The following is a 15,622-nucleotide window of genomic DNA, read 5'->3' as shown; positions in this document are numbered from 1 at the left end:
TATCAGGATTGGCTGACCCAGGCTAGACCATGTCTTGGTTAGATTCCATCTCTCTGAACTGGACTCTAAACATAATCTTCAGATATGGGAAGGATGAGCATCCTAGACAAGGCTGTCCCAAGCTCAGAGACAACAGGACAGAGGACTGCGGGCAGTGGAATCGAGTGAACCTGGAGTCCTCCATTCCCTCTATCTCTGCGGATTCCAGGGGAGCCCTTTCCTTGGTGATGGGAACAATGTCATTAGGGGGATGTGTGTGGTTAAAGCCTCTGCAAGTTGAATCAGACAAGGTCCCACATAGAAAATCACCAATTACCATTCCATGAGAGAATTGACAAAGTGAGATCGAAGCCAGTCAATATTTTCCATGAAGTCAGCAAATCCTTTCTAAGTAGACAGGTCAGGGAGGGGTTGGTCTAAAAGTTATGGGGAGCCCACAACAGTCATCCCTAAAATTTTGTCCCCTGGAACACATACACCACTCTCCTTCCTCTGGGATTCTACTCAAAGCTATTTCCTATATTTGGAATGCTTTTCCTCCCTCTCTATAGAATTCCTGCCCATTCTTTTACTTCCTCTCCTTGATTTTATTATTTATTTATTCATTCGTTTGTTTGCTTATTTATTTATTTAACTATTTATTTATTTATTTAGCGGGGGCAATGAGGGTTAAGTGACTTGCCCAGGGTCACACAGCTAGCAAGTGTCAAGTGTCTGAGGCTGGATTTGAACTAATTTTTTTTTTTAATAAACAAAAATCTATTTTCTCTTCCAACCCATTCTATAGAGGGGAAAAAAAGAAACAAAAACAAACCCTTTGTAACAATGTTATGAATTCCCTTAATGGCACCCTGAAACCATCACCTCTCAATCAGGAAGCAGGTAGTATGCTTCATCATCCATCCTTCGAACTTATCTAGCCATACTTTAAAACCCAACTCTAACGTCATCTCCTCCATGAAGCCGTCCTAGATAACCTAGCCAAGTAATGACCCTTACAGAGTATTTTATTTGACACCTCTCTCATAAGTCATCATTTATTACATTTTTTCTATATACATTTTCTATATGCATTTTTCTAATACATATATTACATTTATCTCTGCTTTCGTCTTATCCTTTATAAGATAAGTGGGAGCAATGAGGGATAGGACCCTATCTTAACTAAACTTTCATCTTCTCTCTCTCTCCCCTACAACCAAATGTACTTTCAGTGGGCTCAGAATAAATACTTATTGTATTGAGTAGAAGCATCTCTGACTAGCTTTCCCTCCGTTTTACCCTGCCTCCTCCCCACTCTCTTGCTCCTCCCTCTACCTTCCCCCTTTTTGCAGTTGGCTGAGCAGAGATGAAGAAAGCAGTTCCACCGCCTGGGGCTGAAAAAAACATCTGAGCCTCATATGCATATAATCAGCCCATAAATTCCCCCCTCTATCATTAAGGGAAAGAAAGGGAGCTGTCCTTTTTCTCTCTATATACACCCACCAACGCTGCCCTTGTGTGTATTTTTCCCCTTCTAAAGCTGTCCTGAGTCTTCTTGCTGAGTAGAAAGTGAGAGGAGAAGCAGGCTTTCAAATATTCTGATGACTAGAGCTATCCAACAGTGGATGGAATTGTCTCAGGAAGTAGTGAGTCCTCCTTTCTGGAAGTCCTCAAGAGGGATGACCACTTATATGAGATTTTGAAGGAGGGCTTAAGGTCTGGGATAGGTGTCAGGATTGATGGTCATTCCAGCTGTGAGATGCTCTAGAATCATGATGCTTGGTAAACTGACCTTATCTCTATAAAAAACCTGGGAAGGGATGCACATGAGGAGAAAGAAGTGCCCCCTGTGATCAGCCCTACCTTGTACCCTCTCATGAGCCCTTCCCAGGGAATCCAGGCCACAGAGTGAATGAAACCAGCTTGAACTGTGGAGGGCTGAGGGAGAGAGATTGTGGACAAAGAGACTTTCAAGTTCTACCATATCTGTAGGGAAACCGATGCCCAGAGTTAGTTCTGGAGCTGCCTGGGGTGTCTGGCCCAGGGAGCCAGTGACAATAGCCAGGAGAGGAGAGAGGGAGAGGGCAACTGGAAACGGGCCAGTGACAGAGACAGCACCAAATGGGAGGAGGGGGTAGGTACCTTACATCAGAAGCACCCGACCCTGGGGCTGGGCCAAGTGGGCCAGCTGATACTGCTGAGGCTGGATACCCAACGCTCTGCAAGCAGCAGGAGGCCTTGGTGTCTGATGGAGTCTCTGATAGAAGAGACACTGGACACCGGAGGTGTCTTGGGACTAGGTGGTATAGTTGGGTGGGGGGGAATAGGGGATGGGGTAGGGAAGAAAGGAGAATGGTCATCTGGCATGAGGCCAAGCACCTGGAAGAACACACTCTATGGAAGTGGGAATTGCTGAAGTAGAAGGGATGAGCAGGAACGAGAGATCAGGGATGGGCGGGTGGGGGGTGGCTCAGACTACCAAACCTGGAACTAACCTGAGTGGGGAAAAACCTAGAACTCAACCAAAAAATAGTTTAATGTAGTAATAATTATAATAATGGACATTTATGTGGTACATCATCCCTTTTGATGCTCTCAATTACCCTGAGAAGCAAGTAGGTAGTAGTATACCCATTTTATGAATAAGGAAACTAAAGATCAGAAAGATGATGCTATTGAGTGGCACTACAGGTCTCAGTTTCTTTATCTATAAAAAAAAGAGAATGCTCTGTCTACCTCAGGATGTCATCGTGAGGATAAAATAAGAGTCATGGGTACAAAAGCACTTTCAAAACTATAAAGTGTAAAAAGAGACAGTGCTCTTCACCGTCTTTATCTCTGTTTTCTCACCTCTACAGGGTGTCCCCAAAGTCTTAGTGCACTTTACTGTTTTGTTTTAAACCTAAAACTGCCCAAAGACTTTTGTGACAGCCCATATAATTGGGCAGAGGGCAGGAGGTGGAATTGCTTCAGGTGATTTCTACCATTCTCTAATTCTATGAAATATTTATTGGACCACTATTCTATCCCTGTTGCAGTGTTAGCTTCAGGGGAGGGAGGGAAGTGTGCAGAAGATAAAGAAAACTGTCCATACATAGTCCCTGCCGGCCCTCAGCCCTTGGGACAGGAAAATCGGAAAGAAATCTCAATATGATCCTCATGTAGTGGGGGGACAGGGCAGGTGATACTCACTGTCTTGGACTTGGTTCCCCCAATCAAATTGTCCCAATAATAACAAGAGCTCATGTTTCTCTTGGATCTTAAGGGTTTACTGCATGATCTCGCACAGATCTGTGAGGTAAGTAATGCAAGTGCCATCCCCACTCCTCTCCCATTTTACAGATGAGGAAATGGAGGCTCCCAGTACTAAGGCGAGTTAACTAGGGTCGGAGTGCCAGAGATGGGACCCAGGACATCTTAGGATTGTGAAGTTTAAAGAGTCCTTAGAGATCAACAGGTCCAGGAAGCCCCCCTGACTACTTCATTCTCAGATGATCCTCACCTCCTCCAAACTCCTATAGAATCTACTGACTTATGAGGTCCTACAGCTTATCTCTCCAACCAGACTGTAAACTCCTGGAGAGAATCCACCTCTTGTTTACTGAGCACCTTACATTTAATTTTCATAAAATAGTGTTAGTTGTGTCTGACTCTTCAGGACCCCATTTAGGGTTTTCTTTTTTTTTTTTTTTCTTTTTTTTTTCCTTTTTTTAGTGAGGCAATTGGGGTTAAGTGACTTGCCCAAGGTCACACAGCTAGTAAGTGTCAAGTGTCTGAGGCCGGATTTGAACTCAGGTACTCCTGACTTCAGGGCCGGTGCTTTATCCACTGCGCCACCTAGCCGCCCCCTAGGGTTTTCTTGTCAAAGATACTGGAGTAATTTGTCATTTCCTTCTCCAGCTCATTTTGCAGATAAGGAAACTGAGACAAGCAAGGTGAAGTGATTTGCCCAGAGTCACACAGCTAGTAAGTATGTGAGGCTAGATTTGAACTCATGAAGATAAGTCTTACTGATTCCCCAGTGCTCTATCCACTGTACCACCTATTACTTGGCATCTAAAGTCAAATTTGAATTCAGGTCTTGAGCCCAGCACTCTATTTACTGTACCATCTAGCTACCTCATTTCCACTATGCTTTTTTGCTTTTCCTTGATGATGTGGTTTACTTGCTAAAAGAAGATTATGTAATAATGTCTAATATAATCAGCTATTTACATTCATTTATCATTTATGTGTCATTATACTCTGGGTATGGTTTGGAATTATTGTATAGATCACTAGTATATCTTCAGTTACACAGTATAACATGCATTTTTACCATCATACTGTCCTTGGTGAAATTAATATGAGATTTAAGAAGTATGGAAACTTATCATTTCAGAGACTAAATGCAGGCCCTGGAGAGAATATATGTGCAACAAAAGGAGAGACAGGTATACGTTAGGTCCATGGTTTGCTTATGATGGCGACTATGTAGAGCACAATTGCTAGACACAATCCAGTTTCGTCCTCCTTTCCCTCCTAATATAAACCTAATTAACTGAACTTGTTTCTTTTTGTCTCACTCAGTCTAATCACCTGTGGCCTAGCACAATCACTGGCTGTCTCAAAACCATGAGATATGGTATGATTAATCTTTCCAGAACATTTTTCAGGTGTCATGAACACATACTAAATTTGGCTTTGATCCAGACACATGGTGGTAAGAAGTGTTATAGATTGCATAACTACCTAACTATCTTAGGAGGGAATGTAATGGAAATTTATTAATTTGATCTCATTGACAACCTATGCTACGGGTTTAGTAAAAATCCAGCAATACCAAACAGTTAAAGAAGAGAATCCAGCTTTCCAGACCAGAGTCCAGAATCCAGTTTTCCAGATCAGAGTCCAGAACCTGGTTTCCAGACCAGAATCCAGCTTCCTCCTGATAACATCTTACCACTTCAAGAAGACAAGAGAACTCAGAGACTTTATATGAAACAGTTTTGTTTTGTTAGTTTTTTGTTATTTCCTTCTGTTATTATATACCATCTATAACATGTACTCTCTGCAGAGGCGCTCCCTCTGCAAGACCAATGTCAAAGCATTACGTTCATGAGGACTGCCCCTCTAGACAAAACTTTTTTTTCTCCCCCTTTTTCTATATTGATATTATCATATTATTAGTTAGCATAGGAAATTATTTTTTGGCTGTTTCATTGAGCAAACTCATTTGTTTTTCAAATGAAAAAAAGGGGGGAATATGGTAAAAACCGGAAGTTTTAGCTGAATCATTTGAGAGTTGAGTGCATGCTACTAAAGCGGCTTTTGAAGGACCACCCTTTGGGGGAGGAGACAGCGACAAATGGTCGTGCGCCTGCTGCTGCCCGGAGAGCTGGCCAAGCACGCCGTGTCGGAGGGGACCAACTTCTGGGACAGCAGTTTAAAAACTGAGGGAGGGGGGCAGCTAGATGGCGCAGTGGATAGAGCACCGGCCCTGGAGTCAGGAGAACCTGAGTTCAAATCCGGCCTCAGACACTTAACACTTACTAGCTGTGTGACCCTAGGCAAGTCACTTACCCCAATGCCTCACTAAAAAAAAAACCAAAAAAAAAAAAAAAAACCAAACTGAGGGAGGAATGGAAGCGGGGCACTCTCTAGTTTTTTAAACTTAGCCATGGCAGCACACACATGTACTGGTTCTCGGCTTGGCTGGCAGTTTGGGATTCGGTGAGTTTTATAAAGGAAAATAGACTAAGCTTAGATCTAAGATTATTCATTTGTATTTCTACTTCCCTATTTCCCTAATTGGTATCACCTTTTGTTGTCTAATTAATTCCCAAGCAAATAAAAACTAATCCCTCACAGATTTAAGCTCAGAGGCTTCTTTTTCTTAGTGGTCTGGGAGACATTGAGGGAAAAGTTAAAAGGGGAAGTTTAATGCTCGTATATCCAATTTTAAATCTCACTATCCCCAGCACTTAGCATAGTGCCTGACACATAGTTAGCTCTTAATAAATTTACTAAAGCACTAAATAAATTTAGAAGCTGCTAGCTGACACATAAGATAGAGTGCTGGGCCAGGAGTCAGGAAGTCAGGAGTCAGGAAGACCTGAGTTCAAATCTGACCTCAGACATTTACTAGCTGTGGGACCCTGGGCAAGTCACTGAACCACTATTTGCCTTGATTTCCTCTACTGTAAGATGGGACTAGTAAAAGCACCTACTTCCCAAGTTTGTTTTGAGGATCAAGTGAGATAAAATTTGTAAAACAGGATAATGTTTAGAACATAGTACGCACTATATAAATGCTAACTTTTATTAAATGCTTGTTTACTGACTGATAGTCCCTAGTATAGAGTGAGCACAGCTTCGATAAACTACTCAACATGTGGCTTCCCATCAATTGGGGAATAGCTAAACAAGTTGTGGTATAGGAATTATAATGGAATATTATTGTTCTGTAAGAAATGATGAGCAGGAGGATTTCAGAGAAACCTGGAAGGGCTTACATGAACTGATGCTGAGTGAGATGAGCAGAACCAGGAGAACATCGTACGCAGTAGCAACAACAATGTGTGTTGATCAACTGTGATAGACTTGACTTTTTTCAGCAATACCATGGTCCAAGATAGTTCCAAAAGACTCTCATGATGGAAAATGCTCTCCAAATCCAGAAAAGAACTAGGAGTCTGAATGCAGATGGAAGCATACTATTTTTACTTTTTTTGTTGTCAGGGCAGCTGGTGGGCTCAGTGGATAAAGCACTGGCCCTGGATCCAGGAAGACCTGAGTTCAATCTGGCCTCAGACACCCCCTGACATTTACTAGCTGTGTGACCCTTGTCAAGTCACTTAACCCTCATTGCCCTGCCCTAAATAAATAAGTAAATAAATAAATGAATGAATGAATAGATAGATAGATAAAAGAATGCTTGAGGGGGCAGCTAGGTGGCACAATGGATAAAGCACTAGCCATGGATTCTGGAGGACTTGAGTTCAGGTCCAACCTCAGACACGTGACACTTACTAGCTGTGTGACCCTGGGCAAGTCACTTAACCCTCATTGCCCCACTAAACAAAACCAAAAAAATAAAAAAATAAATACAAGAATGCTTGAAAGACAACATTGGTCGACTAGATAGAAAACTGGCCTTGGACTTAGGAAAGCTTGGGTTCATGTCCTGCCTCTAATGCTGACAACATAACATTGTGCAAATCCCTTCACCTCCTAGTGCCCCAACAATCTCTAAGAATATAAATTTTGGAGCAATTGTTGATCTGTATCAGTGGAGGTGTTTTCCATACCTGAAGTTCCCACACATAAATGAAATCACAGGTCCAAATAACAACAATATAAGATGTATTTCTTTTCATTCCCAAGTTTAAAAAAGGACACAAGATAATATCAAATGTACTTAAAATGAACAACTCAAGGGGATGTGTGGTCACCTCAGGCAATCTCCCTAATCATGTTTCTCAGACTTCCTCAATTCCAACTTGCTGCCTTCCTCATCTTTCCAGTCTGTTTTAAATGTCCTGTTGTTGCTCAGTTTTTTCAGTCATGCCTGACTCATCATGACCCTATTTGGGGCTTTCTTGGCAAAGAATGGTTGGTTATTTCCTTCTCCAGTTCATTTTACAGATGAGGAAACTGAGGCAAACAGGATTAAATGACTTGGCCAGGGTCACACAGTAAGTGTCAGATTTGAACTCGAGAAGATGAGTCTTCCTGACTCCAGGCCCGGTGGTCTATCCACTTCACCACTGAGTTGCCCCTCACCTGAGTTCATCATCTTTATCTGCTTCCTTTTCCCCAAAGTTCCTATTGGTAGCATCAGAGTTTTCAGCCCCTTGGAATCCACCTTGAATCCTTCTCCTTTGTCCCTTTCACCCCCAGCCGAGCCATTAAAGCAAGAACTTCTTGGGACTTGGAATTCTTCCCTTAAAATGGGTCAAATTCATTCCTTCTTTCCCATTGCTAGTGCTACCACCTTATCCAAGATCTTCTTCCCCTCACTCCCAGACTCCCCTACCCCACAGAAAACTATTCGACACAGTCTGCCAGATGATGATTCTAAAAATCCTGCTTTTATAATGTTACTTCCCATCTCAAGAGCCCCTAATCATTGTCAGACCAAACCCAAATGTCTCACCCTGACATCCAAAGTCCTCTATTCAGAACCAAGACGAGAGGTAAGCAAGGTAGATGGTTGCCTGGGGCACAAAAACACATAAGGAAGAACATCCAGAGATATTATTTAATTACTCTTTTCATAAATGCACTTATCTATATTGCCAGCAAATAGCATTCTCTGTGGTCTAGAGGCATTTAAGAGTGTGTATGGTATAATAGAGTGCTGAATTCAGAGTCAGAGGTCGCTCAAATGCTGACTCTGCCTCTTCTACCTGTGTGACCTTGGGCAAGTCCCTTCAACTCTCCAGTCCTCAGTTTCCTTATCTGTAAAATAATAGGCTTAGTTTAGCTAGTCCCTAAAGTTCCTTCTAGTAGTAAATCTGTAATCCTACTGTATCAAGTCCTATGTGTTACAATAAAGGCTAAGTGGACAGAAAGAGGTTTGCTGTGAGAGCGCACAATGCCCTGTCCAAGGTTCTGCCTCCACCAACCAGTCCTACCTAAACTATCCAGACTCACTTCTCGAGCCCCTTCCTCTCTATCTTTCAAGACCCAACTTGAGTCTCACAGGATGATAGGTCGAAAGCTGGGAGTACACTCGGAGCCTGTCTAGTCCAGCCCCCTCATTTTTACAGATGAAGAAATATTGGGCCAAAGAATTGCTATGACTTGTCCAAGGTCACACAGGCAGGTAGTGTCAGAGATAGGATTTGATCCCTGGTCCTCTGCCTTGAGGATCAGCACTCCATTCACTGTCTCATATTGCCTCTTAATTCACCTGTGAGCTTTCATCTCACTCTGATATTTGCCTTACCTTAAATTTCTACAGTCCTTGGAATCTATGCCTCTGTGCTTAAAGGGCTAAACTGGTAGAGAGAGACAGAGAGACAGAGACAGAGACAGACAGAGAGAGAGATGGGATTTTCCTAAAGAAAAGAAGATTTAGGAATCAGAAGACTTGACCTCGAACTGTATGTCGTTCTGTAGCTAACGAGATGTGTAAACCTAGGCAAATGACTTCACTTCTACATGTCTATTTGCTCACCTATAAAATAGGGGCAAAGACGCTTGCCCTCTCATAATGATATTACAAGGTTCAATATGTGGGGGCAGCTAGGTGGCACAGTGGATAAAGTGCTGGCCCTGGAGTCAGGAGGACCTGAGTTCAAATCCGGCCTCAGACATTTAACACTTACTAGCTGTGTGACCCTGGGCAAGTCACTTAACCCCAATTGCCTCACGAAAGAAAGGAAGGAAGGAAGGAAAGAAAAAAAAGGTTCAATATGTAACAACTCACTTCAAGGTAGCAGTCCTATGAGGTAAGCAAGTACAAATATTATTAACATCCCCATCTCAGAAATGAGGAATTGAAGGCTCTGAGACATTAAGAGACCTACCCAGGAGCACACTAGCAATTGTCAGAATCAGGATTTGAACTCAGGTCTTCTGAGTTTACACGTGGTTCCCTTTCCAGGACATCTATGTCTTTGTCTGAGGGATCCAGGCACAGACTAACCCTCAGGCATTCTCCCTAGGCAGCAGCATTCTCATTAAAGATAGAAAGATCCACGACAAATGACATTCAGTGCATCGGAGGTGCTCATCAGTGATTTGTTCTAATCCATAAATGCCAGGCATACTTTCCTCACTTCTGGGCACAAAACAGGGTCTAAGATGAACTGTCTCTTAGTCTTAGAGGCTTCTTTATGCCAGCCAAGGGAAGAGAGGGAATTCCATCAGCAGGTGTCTGAAGAGGAGACCTCAGGTAGCTGTCAAGAAAAGAGCTCTGGATTTGGAGTCAGAAGACCTGAGTTCAAATCCTGGCTCTGAGACTTATTACCTGTGTGACCTTGGGCAAGTCATTTTCTTTCTCTGGGACTTTGCAGATAATCTCTGAGGGCCCTTTTAGCTCTAAATCCTATGTGCTTCCAATTCACACAAAATCATAGAATCTGAATCAGAAGGCACCTTACAGATCACCTGGCCCAACTTATGTATGAACAGTAGTATCTTCTACAACATCTTAGATGTATTCTCATCCGGTCTCCTCTGGACAGTGTCCACTACTTCTCTAGGTAGCCACTGCATCTAATTCTGCCTTCTGGTTCCAAGCAAAAACAATTCCTAATTCCTTATCTATGTGACAGTCCTTCAAATACTACAAGACAGCAGATGATGTCCTCCTCCCCCTGTTTTCTTTTCTCCAGGCTAAATATGACCAGTTCTTTCAACCATGCAGGATGTTATTTCCCCAGGGCCCCTGTGACATGTCACATGTAGTTACAATTGCATGACACATGTTCCAGGCACACCAGAACCATCCCTGGTTCCTGTTGGGGAGGGAGGAGGAGGAGAAGGATGCTAAGTCTGAGGGCAAATTATTCTTTGTGGATCCTCCTCTCCTGACATTTCTATACAAATGAAATCAGGCTAAAATAAACATCCACTGCCTGCCTTCATGGACCAAAATAGTCACCAAAGGGCAGACTGAGGGATATTGAAGAAGATATTGTTGCTAGGTAGTCAGTTGCCTTGATCATATATATACACAATTGAGCACCTTAAGCTTTACCACCTCTCCTCCCTACTTCTTGCACTTAACTAGTCCCCTAGTGGGGAGGGACCTGATCCACCAGTCACCCTGACCTGCATACCTGGGAAGACTCTGACACACTCTGCATGATAAAGGCACTGGGCTGATGACATAGGACGCTGTGTTTCTCTCCTACGAGCTGTGTCTATAAATATAACAAGCATCTCCGACTCCCTCCCACCTACCCATCCAAACAGATCCTAAGCAAACATTGAAAATCTTGCAAAAAGAGCAGGAAAACCCCTCAAAACCATGGCTTCCTCCTCCTTTCCCCTGCCTTCTTTCCCTCTTCTCTCTCCCCTCCCCTCACAATCAGGGGCCCAAGCTTCCCAAGGCATCCATTTCCTGTCATTTCTCCGGGGAGCAAAGACATATATCTCCATCACATTGGAAGTAATATGTTCAACAACTCTGCCCTCCCCCCACAGCCCAGATGACATCTGGGACCCCTCTGACGCCTCCTTATTCCAGACCAGGTATGCCCTGTAAACCTTTGCTAGGGATAGACATGGGGGGGGGGAGGTAGCAATAGAATTGCGAAGTCCCCAAAGCCATCACCTTTCTTGGCAAACATCCCAGACAAGCTGCAGGTCCCTGGTTAACCCCTTCTCCACCCCCACCTACCCCAAGTGTCTGCCTCTCACTAGAGCTAGGGTAAAAACTGCTGTGTGTTCAAATACAATACCCCTGAACCATGGCATCGAGAGTAAAGGGCTTAGGACCTACCTTGGGACAGGAACAGTCAGTGAGCCAGTCACCATTGAAGGTTCCGGAGAGGATGGTAGGGGGCAGCCAGGAGTGAGGGAGATCCCAGTCATGCACAGGCCAGCCCTTCAAGTCCAGATGGCTTCCAGGGGGCAGGATGGCTCCCCGTCTGCCTAGAGTCTCTCTCCCTCTCTCTCTCTCTCTCTCTCTCTCCTCCCCCTCCCACCTCCCTCCCTCCCTCTCTCTATTCCTCTTTCAGCTGGGTCTATTGGAAAGAGGAAGGTCAGCGCAGATGAGGAGGAGGAAAAGGGATGGGGGGGGGGGGGGGAAGCAGTGTAAAAGATCAGCCTGCAGATTAGAGAAGCATTTTTAGCGAGCCAATAGGAGACCAGGCTGCGGGGACGACGGGCTCCGTGACAGCACAAGGTGAAAACATGATTGCTGAAAAAGCAGTAAATAGGCTTAGGGCTGCGCGCCGCCCCGGCCGCCCAGGGAGAGCGGTCCCCTGGCTCCGGCCGAAGCCTCTGGGGGACTGGGGGAGGAGTGTGCGGCTGCGTGGGAGGACATCTCTCTGTCTCTGTCTCTGTCTCTGTCTCTCTGTCTCTGTCTCTCTGTCTCTCTGTCTCTCTCAATCTCTCTCAATTTCTATCTCTCTCAATTTCTCTCTCTCAACCTCTCTCTCAATTTCTCTCTCTCAGTTTCTCCCTCATGTAAAATCCTCAATATTACATGATAAGAGCATAAGAGATATGTAAACATTTATGAAGCGCCTGCTGCATGTCAGGTACTGTACTAAGGGCTGATGTAAAGACAAAAACACAAACACAAAAACCTACTGCTAAATGTTAAATCGCTGTTAAATATGTGAGTCATTACTATATGTTAAGGCGATGAGCTGATGGACCCCATTTTGCTCTCAGCTTGCAGGTCTTGCGAGCTAGATGCAGTACAGTGGAAAGAGCAGTGGATTTGAAGTCAGAGAACCAGGGTTAGAATCTAAACTCTGCCACTTACCTTTTTTTGTGTGACCCTGGATAAGTCATCTAATCTCTCTGGACTTGTTTCCTCCTTAAAATGAAGTGAAGATGACCTGAAAGGTCCCTCCTGGCTCTAAAGCTTACTTCCCATTCCACTTATGTATGGAGTGGGGAAATCAGGGAAGGCTTCTTGGAGGAAATCACATTTGACAATCTACCTGGCTTGGGCAGGACTGCATAGTTGTCGGGAAGGGCAAACTGTAAGGGGAGAAAATGTTTTCTGTGCCCAAAGGCCAGTCCACTTGTCTTCTGGTTGGCAACCTTCCAGACTCAGAAAAGATCCTTATATTTGGAATCAGAAGACTTGGGTTTGAATTCCAGCTCTAGGATTTACTATGTATGTCACCATGGTCACTTTCCTCATCTGTAAAATGAAGGAATTAGATTAATGTTCTCTAAGGTCCCTTCTAGCTTGAAATCTTTTGAGTCTTTTAAGCAGTCTTTTGGTCTCCTACTCTGGTCCCAGGACCCCCACTGGAGAGGATTCTGCCAATCCCTTTGTTCTCTGTTGGCCTAGGTCAGCTATCCCCAAAGCATCCCTGGCCTCCTTACACACTCCTTCTGGAGTGTGTAAAAACCACTAAATCTAAAACAACAGCCCTGGTCTCTCCTAAAGTTCTATTTTTAGCCTACGGGTTTCCCTTCCCCTGGAGAATCTAAGGGATTAGAAAGTTAGAGAGAGAAGGGCAAACAACCCTCAAGAGAATGGGGTGTGAGGAGGGGAGAGACCTGGGGGAGTGGATGTGGAATAGCTGGATTTCAATCATTGGATGAATAATAATGCAAAAGGCACTTGCTAGGTGCTGTGGGAGATTGAGAGAGAGATGTATCATATAAGACCGGCGTTTATGCTCTCATGGAATTTCCTGTCTAATAGTGGAGGAAGTAAGCATGTATGCATATAGCAATACAAGCCAATAAATAATAAGCACCATATGAGTGGTGCCAAATGCTCTCTAAGTTCTGAGGAGGGAAGGCATCGCTATGGACTGGAAGACATCAGAGAAATCTGGGGGATAATAATATTTAAGCTAGGTGTTGCAGTAGATAAAATGCTAGACCTGGAAATTCAAATTTGGCCTCAGACACTTACCACCTGAGTGACTCTGGGCAAGTCATTTAACCTCAGTTTCCTCATCTGTAAAATGGGGGTAATAATAGCACCTACCTTTCAGGGGTTGTGAGGATCCAATGAGATAATAATTGTAAAACCAAGTGCCTAGGGGCAGCTAGGTGGCACAGTGGATAGAGCACTGGCCCTGGAGTCAGGAGTACCTGAGTTCAAGTCCGGCTTTAGACTCTTAACACTTACTAGCTGTGTGACCCTGGGCAAGTCACTTAACCCCAATTGCCTCACTAAAAAATTAATTAATTAATTAATTTAATTTAAAAAAAAAACAAGTGCCTGTTTTTGTTTGTTTTGTTTTGTTTTTGTTTGTTTGGGGGTTTTTTGCGGGGCAATGGGGGGTTAAGTGACTTGCCCAGGGTCACACAGCTAGTAAGTGTTAAGTGTCTGAGGCTGGATTTGAACTCAGGTACTCCTGAATCCAGGGCCAGCGCTTTAACCACTGTGCCATCTAGCTGCCCCCAAGTGCCTGGTTTTAATAATAATAAGTGGTATATAAATGTTAGCTATCATCATCATATCATCATTGAAGAATAGGCAGAATTAGGATAGATGGAAATGTAAAAGAAGTTATTTTGACACAAGAAACCCATCAGAAGCATAGAGGTGAAAGCTGTGCCTGGGGAAAAAGTAACATGCATGGCAAAGACAAGATGAGAGCCCAGGGTTCTCCAGGACTGCTAGTCCAGTGCTCTTTTCAATGTATTGATCAGACTTAGGTTATCAGCTAACACCTTAGTGGGCATCCATGCAGTTCACACCCATTCATAGCAAGCTCATGGTTCAGAGTGTGGACCAATCTAAGACAGTCTCTGCAAAGAAGGTGGGTTGTTGATGTGATGTGATGTGAAGAGCCACCTTGCTTCAAAGTGTCTCCCCCCTGGCATTCTACTATTTTTAGATAATTATTATTTTAGGTCAAGGCAAGCTCTTGTTAAAATACAAATTCTAAGGATAGTTAGTCAGTCAATAAACATTTAATAAGCACCTACTATGTGCTAAGATAACTGTCTTTTGTTTGTTTGTTTGTGGGGCAATGGGGGTCAAGTGACTTGCCCAGGGTCACACAGCTAGTAAGTGTCAAGTGTCTGAGGCCGGATTTGAACTCAGGAGCTCCTGAATCCAGGGCCGGTGCTTTATCCACTGCGCCACCTAGCTGCCCCCTTAAGATAACTGTCTTAACACTTAACACTGTCTTAAGATGGAGGTATGAACAATTCTAGACTACATAATTAAAGGAAGGTTAGTATACATCTGGGGCAGCCAGATGGCACAGTGGAAAAAGTAAGGGGCTTGATGCCAGGAAGATTCATCTTCCTGAGTTCTAATCAGGCTTGAAACACTTGCTAGCTGGGTGACCTTGGGCAAGTCACTTCAACCTGTTTGCCTCAGTTTCCCCATCTGTAAAATGAACCAGAGAGGGAAATGGCAAACCACATCTTTGCTGAGAAAACCCCAAATGGGGTCACGAAGAGTCAGGTGCGTCTGAAACAACTGAACAACAAATGTACATCTAGAAATGGAAGCAGTGTTCCCAAATAGCAAGCGTGACTTCATCAAGAACAGGCTGTGTGTTAGACTAGTTGAAGTAGTTTTAAGAGTCAGGAAAACCTGGATTAAAAACAAAGGTGTTGGGGGTAGCTAGATAGCGCAGTGGTAAAGCACCGGCCCTGGATTCAGGAGTACCTGAGTTCAAATCCGGCCTCAGACACTTGACACTTACTAGCTGTGTGACCCTGGGCAAGTCACTTAACCCTCTTTGCCCTGCAAAAAAAACAAAGGTGTTCTGAGGCTCAGATGAGATAGTGGATTAGAGCATTGTGCAAACTTTAAGGCTGTTGTTGTTGTTGTTGTTGTTACCTTCTGATCTCTTGTCCTTCCAGCCTGATGATAACTTCTGTTCCCTGAGCCTTCTAAGGCAGGCACTCCTGCTGAACTCAAACTATGTTTATAGAGCAGTATGAAGGTGTGCTGACAAATGTTTAACAAAAACAACTGGACTCAGGATTTGGGGGATGGGGTGGAGAAGGGAAATTATGTTAAGCTTAATCTTCATTATTA

At 43.8% G+C, this 15,622-nt stretch overlaps 1 protein-coding gene across 2 annotated transcripts in view; it reads right to left on the bottom strand.

Annotated features, from left to right (window-relative positions):
- Window positions 1-11,904, bottom strand: part of PACSIN1 (protein kinase C and casein kinase substrate in neurons 1) — a 104,929-nt gene extending 93,025 nt beyond the window's left edge. For both annotated transcript variants that reach the window (XM_044000910.1, XM_044000913.1), the window contains exon 1: window positions 11,420-11,904. The gene's annotated coding sequence lies outside the window, so the exon portion shown is untranslated. The remainder of the gene's footprint in view (window positions 1-11,419) is intronic.
- Between the last annotated feature and the right edge of the window lie 3,718 nt (window positions 11,905-15,622).

This window comes from Dromiciops gliroides, chromosome 4, assembly GCF_019393635.1.
Source record: "Dromiciops gliroides isolate mDroGli1 chromosome 4, mDroGli1.pri, whole genome shotgun sequence".
In the NCBI taxonomy this organism is placed as follows: domain Eukaryota; kingdom Metazoa; phylum Chordata; class Mammalia; order Microbiotheria; family Microbiotheriidae; genus Dromiciops; species Dromiciops gliroides.
Note: the sequence above shows the minus strand (reverse complement) of the source record. Positions and strands in the feature narration are given on the sequence as shown.